Below are 16,180 nucleotides of genomic sequence, written 5' to 3'. Positions count from 1 at the left end.
ATGTGATCGACATGCATTAGCCATTATAGTATCACACAGAATATCTTTACTGCCTCCCAGATTGTCTGTGCTCTGCCTATTGATCCCCCTTCCTAATCTTACCCCTGGAAATCATTAATCATTTTGTGTCCCATAATTTTGCCTTTTCCAGAATGTTATATAGTTGAAATAATACAGTATGTAGCCTTTTCAGATTGACTTCTTTTACTTAGTAATATTTACTTACATTTCCTCTATGTCTTTTCCTGATTGATTTGTGTATATTCTAAAAAATTAAAATAGAACCCTCATAGTCTGCTGTGTTAAGCCTATTTTTATTTACTGTAATTTCAGTTATGCTAGGACTTGTTTCTGCAATTTTTTGACTATTTTTATTTACTATGGTTTTTATTTTTTATTTTCCTAACTTTGCCTCTGGCAAAATTTCTCCTGGCTTGAAAATTATGTAATATATTTGAGGCCCACAATTCTGTATTTTTCTCTATGAATATCTGTTGTCTCACCCAAAGAAATTCCTTTGGCTCGTGTTGATATTACAGCAAATTCTAGGATTGTATTTTCATTTCTTGTTTAGTTACAGTGTAATTTTTTTTATTTTATAACATTTATTTCTTTTCTATTCATTGTTCTTCTTGCAGAAATATATCTTTTGAAGAATCTTTCAAAGAGGATCATGTATGATAAAATTTCTGATAATTTTTATGTTGAAACTTTATTTTACCAATACATGTATATATTACTTCAGATAAATAGGAAAGTAATGGTTCAATTTTAGTTCCCTTCAATAGTTACATATCATTGTGCTATTGAAGAGACACAGTACTGTGCTTTTTAAATTCTTTTTATGTGATCTTATTTGCCATTTACTTTGGTGATATGTGTCTATGTGTGGTTTTTGTTTTTTTGATTATTTATCTCAGTGCACAGTGGGTTCTATGAATGAAACTAGGCTAACTGCTATAAAAAACAACTCTGAAATCTAGGCAAAGGAATATTCCCACTTTCACCACAGTGTATTTAGCTCTTTGACAGGTAGTTTCCTAAAGTGGTCTTTCAGTAACCCTGGCTCCTTTGATCTATATTATTTATCTAAATCCACCTAGATACAAACGGAAGGGGAGGAAAGTGTAGTTTTCTTGTGTGCCCAGGAGACTGGTGAAACTGTTTGTACAAAGAGAGAATTGTCTCTGTCACCCAACACTATCAAATAGAAGCCTAATGTAAAGCTATTTTTAGTTTTGAAAATATTTTTGTATATTTTTTTATCAACTATTTTATTCCCTGCTTTCACTCTTTATGTGCTCTTCTGGTTTTCCAACTCAGTGAATTTTGACACTTCTATTTCTGTTCTCCAATGTTCTGTCCTTTTTCTTATTTTTTCTCTCCTATTTTTCTATCTTTTTCTCATGCCTCTGGGAGAGTTCCATGACCCAGTCTTTTAGTTAAGTAATGTAATTTTGAATATATTCATCTTGCTACTCCTTTGGAGTGTTTATTTCAAAAATCTTGTCTTTCATATCTAGGATTTCCATTTCAGAAATACCTGATTGTCGTGCTGCTTGTTCCAATAATTTCCTTTCTTCTGTTCCACTATATTTTACTTGTTTTCTTAACTTGTTTTAAATTTCTGTATATCCTTCCTTTTAGTTTATTTTTCTCCATTAAAAGTTTTTCTCTTTGTTGTCTTCTAAAATAGTTCTCATGTCCCTTACATGTCTTTTAGTTTTTCTCTGTTAGCCAATTTCAATTTCCTAGAAGAAAGGAAACAACAGATGGCATGGCCTGCCATCTGTTGAGAGGGTTAAAATTATCTCCCTGGTGAGTTTGGGCTGTGTGCTCACCGTGATCTTTTTTTCCTACTAGAGAGTGCTTTTCAGTCTCTCCATGTAGGCACTGCTCTTGTCCTCAGATAGCAACCTTCCTTGTAAATTCAGGGGAACCTCGGTTCTCAATCTTAATTTATTGGAGAAAACTGTTTGAGAAGAAATTTTTTCAAAAACTGAATCTACAGGTATGAGCATGAAAGAATTGTCAGGTACAGAGTTGTAACCCAGACCTTTGTTAGACAACTGAGACTTTTTTTTTTCCCATGAACAACTTGGTTGAGAACCGAATTGTTTGAGAACTAAGACATTTGAAAACTGAGGTTTGACTGTATCCCAGTCTGAGGAAGTGTGAGAACTCTCCAGGGGGCCATCTGGCTGCTGCAGTCCTAGATTTGGCTCTCTGAATCAGCAGGTCATTATTGCTGCCCTCAATGTAATCCTACAGCTTCCAGTTGGCGATCTAGCCTTCCTGAACTGTTTATTAAGGGGGGACAATGATTAGTGAATAAGGATTTAAGGGTGATAAGTAGAAGTGAGTTTATTGTTCTTAAAAATAACAAATATCTTTGAAATTGTGAGGTAAAATGATGAAAACATCTGGGATGGATGGGGAGAAGAATTTTTGCCCATTTGCCCATTTTTTCATTCATCAAACATTTAAGCTTCTATTCATTTATTTAACAAATATTTATCAAGGACCAATTATGGGCTGAAAACTGTTATATTGCACTAGAAATTCAGTAGTAAACAAAATAGAAAAAATATTTTTCTTACTGACTGTGGTTAGAGGAGAAAAAATAAATCTATGAATAATTTGTGATGGGGGGAAAGTGCCATGAATGAACACAAAACAGATATAGGAAAGAGTATGTCAGAGACTCAGAAGGGAGTGTTTGTGCAGAGCCTCAGATGAAAAGAGAGTGTGAATGGGTTCATTCAAAACCTCTATTCGTTAGAAGCTGGGTGATCGTGAGCAAGGTTTGTTGAGGAGATAGAGTGGACAACTGTATTTAAAGGCCCATTGAATAGCATTGAGTTAGGACTCAAAAAATGGTGGGAGCTACTAATAATACACATTATTAATAAACTCAAATTAATAATTAAAATACTGCTTTAGCATATCTAACTTTTATTAAAAATTGCCTTCAGTTTGTTGTAAATTCTTGTGAGATTGGCAACAAGCTCATATAGAAAATCTTCTTATTTACTTTGATTTTATATCTGAGGATCATTAGTCATAGTCTTGATCACAGACAATGAAGTTATGAGATTCCAATGGTAGGAATCAGTGAATTTTAAGGATCATTCAAGGAACAGTATGAATTAGTGAAAATTGTAGTGAAGAAATAGCTAACAAATATTTGCTAAATACTATGTGGTTCTTGAGAAATAAATAGGGGCATCCCTCCTTCTCTACCTCTTTCTATTTCTGTCTTTGTCTCTCTCTCTCTTTCATTGGTATATATTAAGCCAGGTGAATATTTAGAATAATTTGGTCATACAAACATTATAACTAGTTAAACTGTGTTGTTGAGGATTTTCATCTGCATAAATATATGAGCAATGCTGAATGACATTCCATCTTCCAACATTTTCCCTTGCCCTCATTCACATGGAAATTGAACATCGCATTGCTTTATAGTCACATTTGATCAAACATGATATTAATTATGTGGCTTAATCTTCTATCTTCAACATAGTCTGAATAAATTGACTGCTTTGTAAGTCTGTCAGTTTTTAAGAGTTGAATATCTTCCATCAAAGAAGAAAGTAAAGTGTGGACCATCTTGTTGAAAGGCACTTTCCAGAGAGTTGACAAAATGTCTTGAGTGACCGTAACTCTGTAATAAATAGATGATCATTCAACTTTGCTACTTGAGAGGAAACAAAGATCATTTAATGGTAATCTACAATTTTTAGTATCCCATGCTTTTGTTCCAAAGATAGTTTTATTTAGATTGATATATATACAATATGAAAAACAGACATTTTCTTTTTTGTTGAAATTTGATGGAGAGAATTTGGTAACGGTGACAAACTCAGATGTCATATAGTCAGTTTTCTCCCGATTGGCTGAGGCAGCCTTCACAGGAGTCCATGGGACAGCATTTTGAAACAACTAGTTTCGAATTTTCCAACCCTTATTTGAAGGCAATGAAGAAAGATAGATGTGGTCTCCATTGAGTCTTTCTCCATGACACAGACTTACCATGGCCAGATTAACTTGCTATCTCCTCTTATACACTTTGGTTGTACTAGAAGAAGAACACAAGAATTTTCAGACATTATAATGAAGTATTGCAGTAACATGTAGCTTTCTATTAGTTCAGTAATCTTGTATGAGGAATAGATTTACCCAAGATGGGAGTGCATGAGACTTAAACAACCATCCTCTCTCTGCACTAGATACTTGCCTATGTATAACAATTTTGCAATGTTTAAATTTTTTATCTATGCATAATTAGTTGTATCATAATATCTCACTTTTTTTTCATTTTTACAAATACTTTTTCAAAGCTACTATACACTGGGACCAGAGTGAGGGCTTGAAGACCAAAAAATAAACAGACAAACAAAAAACCAAAAACAAGCAAAAAAAAAAAAACCCACAAAACTACACAACTTAATTTACAGTGAAATATTTAAATTTATAAAGGAAAAGTACCTTTTGGCAGTGAAAGCCATTATTTATTTTCAAGCTTGCTAGAATTACCATAAAAAGGGTTATGTTTCAATACCATAGCCCATTGAATTAACATTCCTCATTGTTTTATTGATGTATTATTTTATTTATTTTTTCATCTTCACCCAAGGGATTTTTTTTTCATTGCTGAGAGAGAGAGAGAGAGAGATCAATATGAGAGAGAAACATTGATAGGCTGCCTCCCATACGCACCCCGACCAGAGATATAACTCACAACCCAGGTAAGTGGCCTGACCAGAATTGAACCCTTAACCTTTTGGTGCATGGGGAGACACTCCAACCAACTAAGCCACACTGACCAGGGTGATGTATTTTTTTTAATGTGATAGTTTCTACTTTGAACTTTTCAGGGACTGATTATTAGGGGTAAGAAAATAATTTGTCCAAACAAACATTCTCTATTTATTGGAGTCTTTCACCTGTCTCTTAATACTGGTTGGTGGTCTTAAAAAGAAAATTAGGTTGGATCTAGAGAGCCTGTGTATGAGATGTGGGTACCTCTCAGGGAAATGCTAGACATTTTCTTTGCTAGTTGTACTAAGTGAAATTCAGCCTACCCAGGTATGTACTTGAAAACTTTTGATGGGTTAGATGAGCTATTTGTGGAAAGCAATCATGTCCTTTGCATCTCCGGTAGCACGAATAACATAGTAAATAAATAATTGGTATTTAATACTTTATTCACTGGCTAATGGGTTGAAACCTGAAACTACTGGCCATGAAGAGCCTACTAAGAAGGTACTATTCTGAGAAGCATAGCAGGAGGATCATTAAGTTCTAAAACATCCACTGTTACTTCAAAAACCAGATATTATACAAAGGCATTCTGTACAATTTATTTCCTGAATTTTTGCCAAACACTATGATTTTCTTCTAATTCAAACAGCTATCAGCTCCGGTAAATGACAGTTCACAACTGCTTTCTTAGTCCTACTTGCACTCAAGTTTTCAGAAGCACACGCTATTGTCTTTAGACTTGGCTATAAATTTTGTGAAGGATTTTGTGATTTGACATCTAGGATGACTCAGATGAAACCCACTTTTAAAGAGATGACTCAGTGACATTCAAAAAAATTGTGTTAAATGGAAAAATAACTTTTTTGGCAAGAATGTTCCTTTTTTGGACTGCTTTATGACATCGGTTAACAGTATTGCTGTCTTTGACCCATTCTTCTATCTGTCCTGGTGCTGTTGGTGCTTTTCATGGTGGTTGCAAATGCTGTGATGCTTCATTAGCTCAGACTTGCTGATTCTTGATTCAGGATAATTTCTGAAGGGAATTGGCTGAAGTTTACTTGATCTTGTCACTCAAAGAAATAGATTCCTGAGCAAGATATCCTTAATAAGATTTCTGGAGTGATTTTTGATTGTCAGGCTGAAAATCATTATGAGATCGCTATCTGTACCTTTCTGGTTATTGGCTGTGCGATTTTAATACCTTTGTAAAAGTGATAATGATAGTGCTTACTTGGTGTTTCAATTCCTTCATCCATTAAATAGTGCTACTAATGGAGCCTACGTCATGAATGAGAATGATAATGGGTAAATACCCATAAAGTTCTTAAGCAGTATTTGGACTATGCAATTCTTCCAGTGTTTTAGCTGTTTTTGAAAATTATTATTAGCAATATATTTTCTGCTATTGTTAGTTATATAAAACATTATTTCTCATCCCTTTTTAACCATAAGAGGAGAAGTTTAGTCTAGACCTCTATTAATTATGATGATTTGGATCAAATTTATGCATTTAATAGTAATATAAATATTCTAAAATAGACATTTCCCTAATGCAGACTTTAATGGATTAATGAACTCTCTTCCCATTTTTCTAGTTCTTATGTTAAGAATCTGAATTGCACCCACAATTTGTGCCAAGCATTATTATCATATATTGAAGCACCGATTGTATGCTGGAAAATGCGTCAAAATGAAAGTTGCCATGATTTTGTTTTAATCCTGGTTATTTCTCTAATTTATTAACTCCATTTTCCTCAGTGTCTTTACCCTTAACTTTAGTAATAAAATCTATCTTGAATACTTTTTGAGGTTGTTAAGATAAACTGTATGTTTGCTTTGGGCAAATGTTGTTTTAATGTAATGCATTCCTTCTTCTGGTATTAGTACCTGGTATCTTCCTTTGGGCTTAACATCTTTACTGTGAGATACAGTTGTGATGCCAATTTTGAAAAAATAACCCTACATTTTTTTTCTTTTTTTGGTTACCAAATTTCAGGAAATGGGTCCCTAGAATTATAAACTTGAGAGGAGACACAATGACCAAAACTGACAGCGTTCTTTCACTACTGGGGAACCATCTAAGTAAGAGATGTTGTTATTAGTTCCTGTTACCCAATCACTGGCACTGCTTTTGTTCTTTTTCTATGTTGACCTGCTTCTTTGGCTCTTCCACTGTTTGTTTCTGGCAGCTATGCCATGTTCCCCCTGTCCCGAAAGCCCCCATTTTTATTTGTCTAAATTAACCAGAGTTGGTTTTGTTGCTTGAAGTTAAAATTTCTAACTCGTACCATTCTCTCAGACCACAAGTTGATGAGAAAGCTGTGGTTCCAAGAATCTGTTGAATTTAGATTTGTAAAAGTCACTATGCTGGTCATCACTGAGGTTCCTCTTAAAATGGAAGTGTCTGGCTTCTTTGTTTTGGAATTTCATTCTAGTTCTAGTGGCACAATAATGTTTTGGGGATAAATAGAATATTAAAGATGGAAGCCCTCTGAGCAAACTAAAAGTATTTATGTACAGGAAATACCCTACCAGGTGCATAGTAATGATTAAAATATTCTCTTGTTCTGTCCTGTTAGATCAAGACAGTGCAGGGGAAATGTGTTTGAAGAAATGACTTGAAACATAGTGAGAGTCTCATCTGAGTTAATGGAGGAGATAACTTTTCCCTAATTATGAGGAAAAAGCATCAGAAATTATTATTTTGAGGGTTTTTTTTTCTTTTCTCTAACCTCCAACTTAAGCTGTAAAAGTGTTGTTAGGGCAACTACTGATTCATTTTCAATTAAGAGCAAGTGCAAAGATAGGAAATCATCTCTGAGCTGCCCATAATATTGGCCCCATACCTCATAATTCCATCAAATTGGTTTTTGTTTCTATATTTTTTAACACTTGCTATCCTATTTTACTTCATTTTTACTGTTTTAAACCAGTTTTTTAAGGTATGATTACCATATAAAACTTTACATAGTTAATGTATACAACTTGACGTGTTTGGGGATAAGTATAAACTCACAAAAACCATAACCATCATGAAGACTATAAATATATTCATCACTGCCCAAAGTTTCCATGAGCCTCCTTTATCTATCTATTTATCTACCTATCTATCTATCATGGTCAAGAACACTTAACCTAAGATTTACCCTCTTGGCAATTTTTAGGTATACAATATAATGTTGGCTATAGACATGATCTCCAGAACTTCTTTTTCTTACATAACTGAACTTTGCATTTTTTAACTATCACCTTTCCTTTTTTACCTCCTGTAGGTTCCTGACAACCACAATTCTCCTTTCTGCTTCTACGAGTTTGACTATTTTAGATTATTTCAAATATAAGTGAGATTATGTATTATTTTATATTTTTATGTCTGTTTTATTTCACTCAGCACGGTGACCTCCAGGTCCATTTATGTTGTTGCAAATGGCAGTATTTTATTTTCTTTTTTTTTTAAAGGCTGAATAAAATTCCATTGTAGGTTTATAATACCGCATATTCTTTATCCATTCATCTAAGGATGAATATTTAGGTTTTCATATCTTGGCTATTGTGAATAATGCCACAATGAACATGAAAGTGTAGATGTTTCTTTGAGATACTGATTTCAATTCCTTTGGATACATACCAGAAGTGTGATTGCTAGATCATGGGGTAGTTTCCCCCTCCACATAAAAGTTCTTAGTTTATTAATCCTCTCATGAAAAATGTGCACAATCACCACAGATAAAGTCCCTGAAAAATCTTTACTCCCTCTATTGTCCAATCTGCAGCTCACTTTTTGCCAGCACTAACTTTAGCCTTTGCAGTCCTCATGGCTTTCTTCATTCTGTTCTTGTGCTTCTTTTGCAGTTTTTTTTTTTTTTAGGTTTTCTTTTTCTCATACAGACCATGTCTTGTGAGTCTATTCATGGATTCATTTTTCTTTGTATAATCTGAGGAATAATAAGTCTTGCAAAAGCCAGTTGTTTTGCCACCATCAAAATGGGTTCTAAATCCACACACAAAGATGACATCTGGGGTGGTTTTACACATTTCAGCTAGTTTTTCACAAATTTCTGTCTTAGATACTATTGCCTTCCCAGGGTGAAGGATGTCAGGGACCATTTATTTCCTATGAAGTAATCTGTTGGTTATGAATGTCATGGTCCGAATGGTTTCTGTGTCATTTGTGGGAGTGGCTGGTCTTTAATCAGCCAGGGCAAGAAAATAGGTTAGTTTTATTTTTAATTTTTTGAGGAACTTCCATATAGTTTTGCATAATGGCTGTACTGGTATATATTCCCACTAATATATACCAGGGTTCCCTTTTTCTCCTTCTCCTTGCCAAGATTTGTTTTCTTTTTTCTTTTTAAATAATAGACACCCTAATGTGAGTGAGATGATATCTCATTGTGGTTTTTGAATTGTGTTTCTCTGGTGATTAGTGATGTTGAGTATCTTTTCATTGTACCTATTGGTCATTTGTATGTCATATTTGGAAAAATGTCTTTCTAAGTCCTTTGCCCATCTTTTTATCAGGTCATTTTTTTTTATATTGAGTTGTATGAATTCTTTATGTATTTTGGAGTGTAACCCTTTATGTGATATATGGTTTTCCATATAAATATATTTACGGATATATCAGTGAATATAAAAACATTTTCTACCATTGTGCCTTTCCATTTTGTTCATGGGTTTCTTTTAGTTTGATGTAATTATATTTGTTTGTTTTTGCTTTTGTTGCCTATGCTTTTGGTCTCATATCCAAAAGAACAATTGCCAAGACCAATGCCAAGGAATGTTTTCCTTACCTTTTTCTTCTAGGAATGTTACAATTTTAGGTCCTACCTTTAAGTCTTTACTGTGAGTTGATTTTGCGCATGTTATAAGGGTCCAATTTTATATTATATTATATTTACATTTATATTATATTCACTACATGTGAATATCCAGTTTTCCCAGTGTCATTTATTGAAAAAGGTATTCTCTTCTGTAGGAGGTTGCCAATATTGGTGTTTCTGTGTAGTGTTGAGGGTTGAAATCTCTTTTTCCATCATCTTACTGATATCATTCTTCAAATTGTGGATAAAAGTCTATTATCTATCTCCGGTTTAATACTAATTGCTACCTGTGATGAGAAAAGAAGTTGTTTCTTTTTAGTGACTAAGTTGTTACTTACAATCTTAAAATGAGACTCATGTATGGGTTACTAATCTCTTTCTCCATTGTTTCAGAAATAAATTGTTCCAGGGATGGAGATGGGGTGGGAAGACATAATCATGTACAATATGTCTTTTTCTAAAATACACTTCAAAAATTGCATTTCAAAGGATATTAAAAGAAAACATTAAAATTGAGAGTGGTATTTATGTATTTATTTTCATGAGTGCTATTATGTATAACTAATAATGATGTTTTTGCAAATATGGGACAGAAATAAATACATAGAGAGAGAGATAGAGCTATAAAGCTAGAAAATATATATAATTCAGTAGTTTGCACAGAGGAAACTATGGAGTTAACATATGTTTTTTTAAATGGGAAATTAAAATTTCTATGAAATAGAACAAAACTTCCAAAAATAGAGCTAATAGTTCTGTATCAATGAAATCAATTTAGTTTATTTGACATAGCAGTATCTTAGAAGTAAATTCATAGTCTGTAGAACTCATGATATCTTGAATAATATCAAAGGTTCAGTAGGTATTCAGTCATCTAAGTTAATGATGAGGATTCAGCTACATTGGTGATTACTACCTTATTTATAGTTTGGAAGTGATGATACATACCATCACTCTTCATTTTCACTTTGTTGGGGTATGCTAAATTGTTACTAAAACAGTATTCATTTTTTACTGTAATTAGTCTAAAACAGATACATTCTGTACTTTACTTATGTTTTGCAACCAAAATAACATGAGGATCTCATTTTTAACTCAATTTTACCCATAGGTAAGACCCATAGCAAAATGGAGGGCAAAATTGTCACAAGGAATCAATATTTTTAATTAAGCATATTCATGTTTATTTTAATTTCTATTTATTGACTAAATTATTCATTTTGAGACCATCTTTTTCCAAGCTTCTGAAATACACAATTTTGAGATACTTCCTAATTTAGAAAGTCTTACCTGATCCTACCCTGCTCTGCCCTATTTTATCCTGTCCCACCCTACCTGACTCTTATCAACCCTGGATTAAATAAGAGAAGATAAGCTAATTTAGAATCTGTAGCCACTGAAGCTACCAGCCTACATTTCCACAATCAGTTTACTAAGAAGCAAACTCTCATGCATGTGCTCTCAGCTCTCCTTTAGAAGAGAAGAGGAAAGCAGGCTCTTCTCAACACACCTTGGAAGGTTTCCTGCTGCCCTTTATTAATGCTGGTCTTGTATTGTTATACCAGAGAACTGGAACAGTGACTAAATCTTTCATATCCTCAAATCATTCATCATTGATCTGCCATTTCCACTAAAAAAAAAAAACAACCCCAAACTGAACAATTTAGAACTATGGAAAGACCAAAATAAAAGTAAATAATACATCCCAATCAGAATTTTTTCTGTGTTTGATATCTTATTTAATACAAAGATGGACATCTGAAACAAAATGGACATGTGTTTAGAAACAAAATAATCACATGAACTGATCAAAGGAACATTGTCCAAGGAATGATCTGGGACTAATAATAAAAAATTCTGCTTAACTTTGTAAACTCAAAATCTGATCACAGAACCATAAAAAATGGTACTCATTATAAAGATATCAAAGAGATTTCCAGATCAGAAATAATCCACAATGCATTAAGTAATATTCAGTCCAACCTTTTCAATAAAGGAAAGAAGGAAACGAATCTGTTTTAGAAAGATTTGGTTGCCAAAATTGAAATGAAAAGGGTATTATGATTAACTTTCAGTTAATCAAATTGCCTTAGTTTATGAGTATTTTTAGTTTTTAGATTGAAAGTAGATAATTTAATTAACTGTTAGTGTAAAGGGCAATTCTGAGGTAGAAAAGTTTTTCTGTTAGATTTATTAAAATTGCAGCTCTGTTTCTTAGTTATTGTGTGATCCCTGGTCACTTCATATCTCAGAGTCTCCATTTTCTTATCTATGAAAAAAGTTTAGACTAGTAATAACTTGCAAATTTAAAAATTATGATTTTAGAATATTTTTAACCTCACATTCTTCTTTCCATAACAAAATCTTTCTGCTTTATAGATAATATACTTTTTAAGAATATGTGAGAGTCTTCCATTTTTAATAGATACAGCAATGCTAGTGTACCAAAAAATGAATAGTCATTTCTTCTTGTCATTAATTTAAAATAACAAGACTCTAGAAAAGATTTTTTTATTTTCCACAATCCAAACACATTAAGCTAAGCTTTTACCTTTCATACCAAAAATTTAATATTTTGTCAATAAAATATTATTAAAATCATTGAGAAATTTTCATGGTTTATTTAGCTAACAGGGATCAGTTTTGTATGTACAAGAATAACTTTTTTCCAACTCTCTTGCTTGTGCAAGATGAACCTTCTTACTTTCATGTTATTTGTTCATGTGATCAATTACAAACCCTGAAATTCAAAATGCACGACATTTATGCAGGGAAATTGCAATACTATTCATATATAAACTCAACATGAGACAAAGTACCACCTTTGTTTAGGCTTTTCTAATAGGCAACAAAGTCAGCATGGAAGAGCTGAGTGGGAGAAATGAGACTGAGAGAAAAGGCCACGTGTGCTGTGAACAGTCTGACCAAAAGAAAAGACTGACACAGTTGGTTGCCACCACTTCTCATCTTCCTCTGTTCTTGTTGGCAGAGCGTGTGCTTAGAAAGTATGAAGGGGTGTCCAGCCTGTGGCCCCCAGGACACATACAGCACAGGATGGCTGTGAATGCAGCCCAATACAAAATCATAAATTTACTTAAAATATTATGAGATTTTTTTGTGATTATTTAATGAGTGGTCTAAGACAACTCTTCTTCTCCAGTGTGGCACGGAGATGCCAAAAATTTGGACACCCCTTGAGGGCATGGATATGTGACCTACTGTTGGATAATAAAACTTGAGGAAAAATCTTTTGGAGGGCTTTTAAGAAATATTTATCTCCTGAAAAGGGAGAGGGAGGAAAGGGAAAGAGTGAAAAAATCCCTATAAGCTCTATTTTATCTACATGAAATCTCTGAAATTGTGGCAGCCATCTTGCAACAAGACAAAGGATGAAGGTAATAATCCTGGGATATCAGAGCATGTAAATAGGAAGTTTGGATCCCTAGGCCATTGAATCAATCCCTGTACTGCCAGCTTTTAGATTTATGTTGAGGGAGATCGTTTTACTTATTTTTAAAACTAGTCTGGTTGACTATTTTGTCAGCTATGACAGAAGAGGTTATAACTCTTCCATCTCTAGCTACCAATTCACTTTTGACATTGCTTTACTTTTATCCTAAAGACCCACCACCTCCTCCAGCATGCTAGCAGTTGTTTCTGTAAAACTGTTTCGGGTTGGCGGACCAGGGTGGTTGGAGGAGGGGCGTGCCTTTTAGTTCCATATTATTTCCTATTTTATCCTGAAGCAGGAGTTATGCCCACTCATAAAATGCATACATAGTCACTCTTCCATATCCATGGGTTCCACATCCATGGGTTCAACCAACCTTGGGTTGAAAATGTTCAAGGAAAAAAAGTTACATTTTTGCTGATGTGACTATGTACTTAGGCCTATTATGGCTGCATCTGTACTGAACATGCACAGACTTCTTTTGTCATTATTCCCTAAACAATGCAGTATAACAACTATTTACATTGCTTTCCCATTATATTAGATATTATAAGTAACCTAGAGATGATTTAAATTATACAGGAGGGTGTGTATAGGCTATATGCGTAACATTTTATGTGTGGGACTTGAGCATCCATGGATTTTGGTACCCAAGGGGAGAGGGTCCCTGTAACAAACCCTCATGGGTACTGAGGGATGATTGTACTCAAAACATTTAACTGAATATGCTATAAAAAGGACAAGAAACTAAGGAAATTAAATGATTACAATTATAGCAAAAGAGTTACTGTCTGTAATATTTTATAGCAAAGGAATGGAGAGCAAGTAGATGACATTTAGTGTGGTTTTTAGTAAACCAGATTTAACGAAAGTGACTTAAAATGATTTACTGAAGACCCACCATTAATTTGCAACATAGTATCCTGAATGAGTCATTTAAATTGTTGCTTCCACATTGCACTTATTTTGCCCTTGTCCATGCTGATTTTGTTTGTTGTCATGTTAGCCTCTTGTTCAGTTATTTTTGGCTCTGTATTTTCTAATAATCCTTAATAGAGTTTAGTCAGCTAAATACCTTTGTTGGACAGTATATGCATGAATGCATCTAAGGGTTGGACAGAGGATTTTTATTGTTGCTAATTAGTATAAAACTTTCCTTCAGTTTTTTCTCAGAAGATAAGATGATATGTATTTTTGCATTTCATTTGATTCTTTACCCATAATCCATCTCCATTTTGCAGACTGTATATAATGGAAATATCAGATAATTCCAGCTCTTGACTCTGATGCTTCATTCATTCATTCAGTCTAAATATATTTTGAGCATTTAATTTGTGCCAGTTATACTGTTTAGTGCTGGAACATATAATAGTGTTGAAACTAAATTCATTTATTTCACATTTTCATAGAGCCTATAATCTAGTGTTATAAATTCATATCAGGATTTGCCTGTCTCATGACAAATGAACTTTTTTTTGACAAATACTTACTTAGTGCCTATGGCCAGGATCACTCCTTTTAATTTGATTGTGGAATAGGCATTACTAAAAACCCAGTTTCAAATTAATTGGTAGAAAGCAATGTATTTACAGTGGAAGAGGCAGGCAAAAAGCCAACTTGAAGTTAAACAAAATCAAAAACAAATAAACAATACCAATATTCTGACTAGAGGAGGCATAAGTATGCATTTCAAAGTACCCCTCAAAAATGTTATGTTAAACAAAGACTCCTTAGTTTTTTTAAAAAATAATTCTTTTGTTTTTCAGTTACAGTTGATATGCAATATTATATTAGTTTTAGATATACACATAGTGATTGATCATTTCTATAACTTATGAAGTGATCACCCTGAAAAGTCTATTACCTATTTAACATCATACATTGTTATTACAATACATTTTATTATATTCCATATACTGTACATCTCCATGATTATTTTGTAACTATTAATTTGTACTTCTTAATCTTTTCTCTTGTTTTACCCATTCCCCTGAAACCCTGCTCTAATATGGCAACCATTAAGATATTCTCTGTATCTATGAGTTTGTTTGCTTGGGGTTTTTTTGTTTTGTTTTGTTTTGTTTTTGTTTTTTGGTTTGTGAGTTTTTTTTGTTTTGTTTTGTTTTTTTTAGTTTCCACATGTTAGTGAAATAATATGACATTTGTCTTTCTCTGCCTAACTTATGTCACTCAGTATAACACCCTCTAGGTCCACCCATGTTGTTAATTGTTGTTGCAGATGGCAAGAAGTCATTCTTTTTTATGAAAGAGCCATACTCCATTGTGTATATGCCCCACTTCTTTATCCATTCATCTATTGATGGGCACTTGCGTTGCTCTCATATCTTGCCTATTGTAAATAACACTGCAATAGTGTTTTGGGTTTTTTCCAATGAATACCCAGAAGTTGAATTGCTTGGTCCTTTTTTGTCTCTTGTTACAGCCTTTGTGTTAGAAGTCTATTCTGTCTGGTATAAGTTTTGTTACTCCAGCTTTTTGTTTGTTTCTATTTTAATGAAAAATGTTTTTCTATCCCTTTCCTTTAGTCTGTGTGTGTCTTTTCATTTAAAGTGAATCTCTTGTAGACAGCACATAGAAGGGTCTTGTTTGTTTTTTTTTTTTTTTTTTTTTTTGTCTATTCAGCCACCCTATGTCTTTTGACTGGATCATTTAATCTATTTACATCTAAATAATTGTGGATGGATATATAGTTATTGTCATTTTAGTATTCATAGTTTTTCCTCTTCTTCTTTCTTCTTTTTTCCTCCTTCTTTCTTCCTCCTTCTGCTTCCTCCTTTCTTCTTCAAATCCTTTAACATTTATTGTAATACTGGTTTGATGGTGACGAACTACTTTAGCTTATTTTTCTTTTTGGTTCAGGAAGCCTTTATTTGTCTGTTGATTCTAAATGATAGCATTTCATTTAGATGCTATCCCAAAGGGTTTGGGTAGAATAATCTTGGTTGTAAGTTCTTCAATTTCATCACTATAAATATTTCATGCCATTGTCTTCTGGCCTGCAAAGTTTCTGCTGTGATATCAACTGACATTCTTGAGACTCCTCAGTCTTTTCATTTGAACTTTTCAATAGTATATGGCAAACTTGAACACTCCATCCTTCTTGATGAACTTCTTATGG

General features: G+C 33.4%; 1 pseudogene; it reads right to left on the bottom strand.

The window, feature by feature from the left end:
- Window positions 1-8,541: 8,541 nt before the first annotated feature.
- LOC129082283 (40S ribosomal protein S24-like) overlaps window positions 8,542-16,180 on the bottom strand; it is an 83,674-nt pseudogene continuing 76,035 nt past the window's right edge.

The sequence above is a fragment of the Pteronotus mesoamericanus genome, unplaced genomic scaffold (assembly GCF_021234165.1).
Source record: "Pteronotus mesoamericanus isolate MK-2021 breed Mesoamerican mustached bat unplaced genomic scaffold, CSHL_Meso_final contig_124, whole genome shotgun sequence".
Taxonomy (NCBI): domain Eukaryota; kingdom Metazoa; phylum Chordata; class Mammalia; order Chiroptera; family Mormoopidae; genus Pteronotus; species Pteronotus mesoamericanus.
The sequence above is the reverse complement of the archived record's forward strand: the minus strand, read 5'-3'. Positions and strand labels throughout refer to the sequence as shown.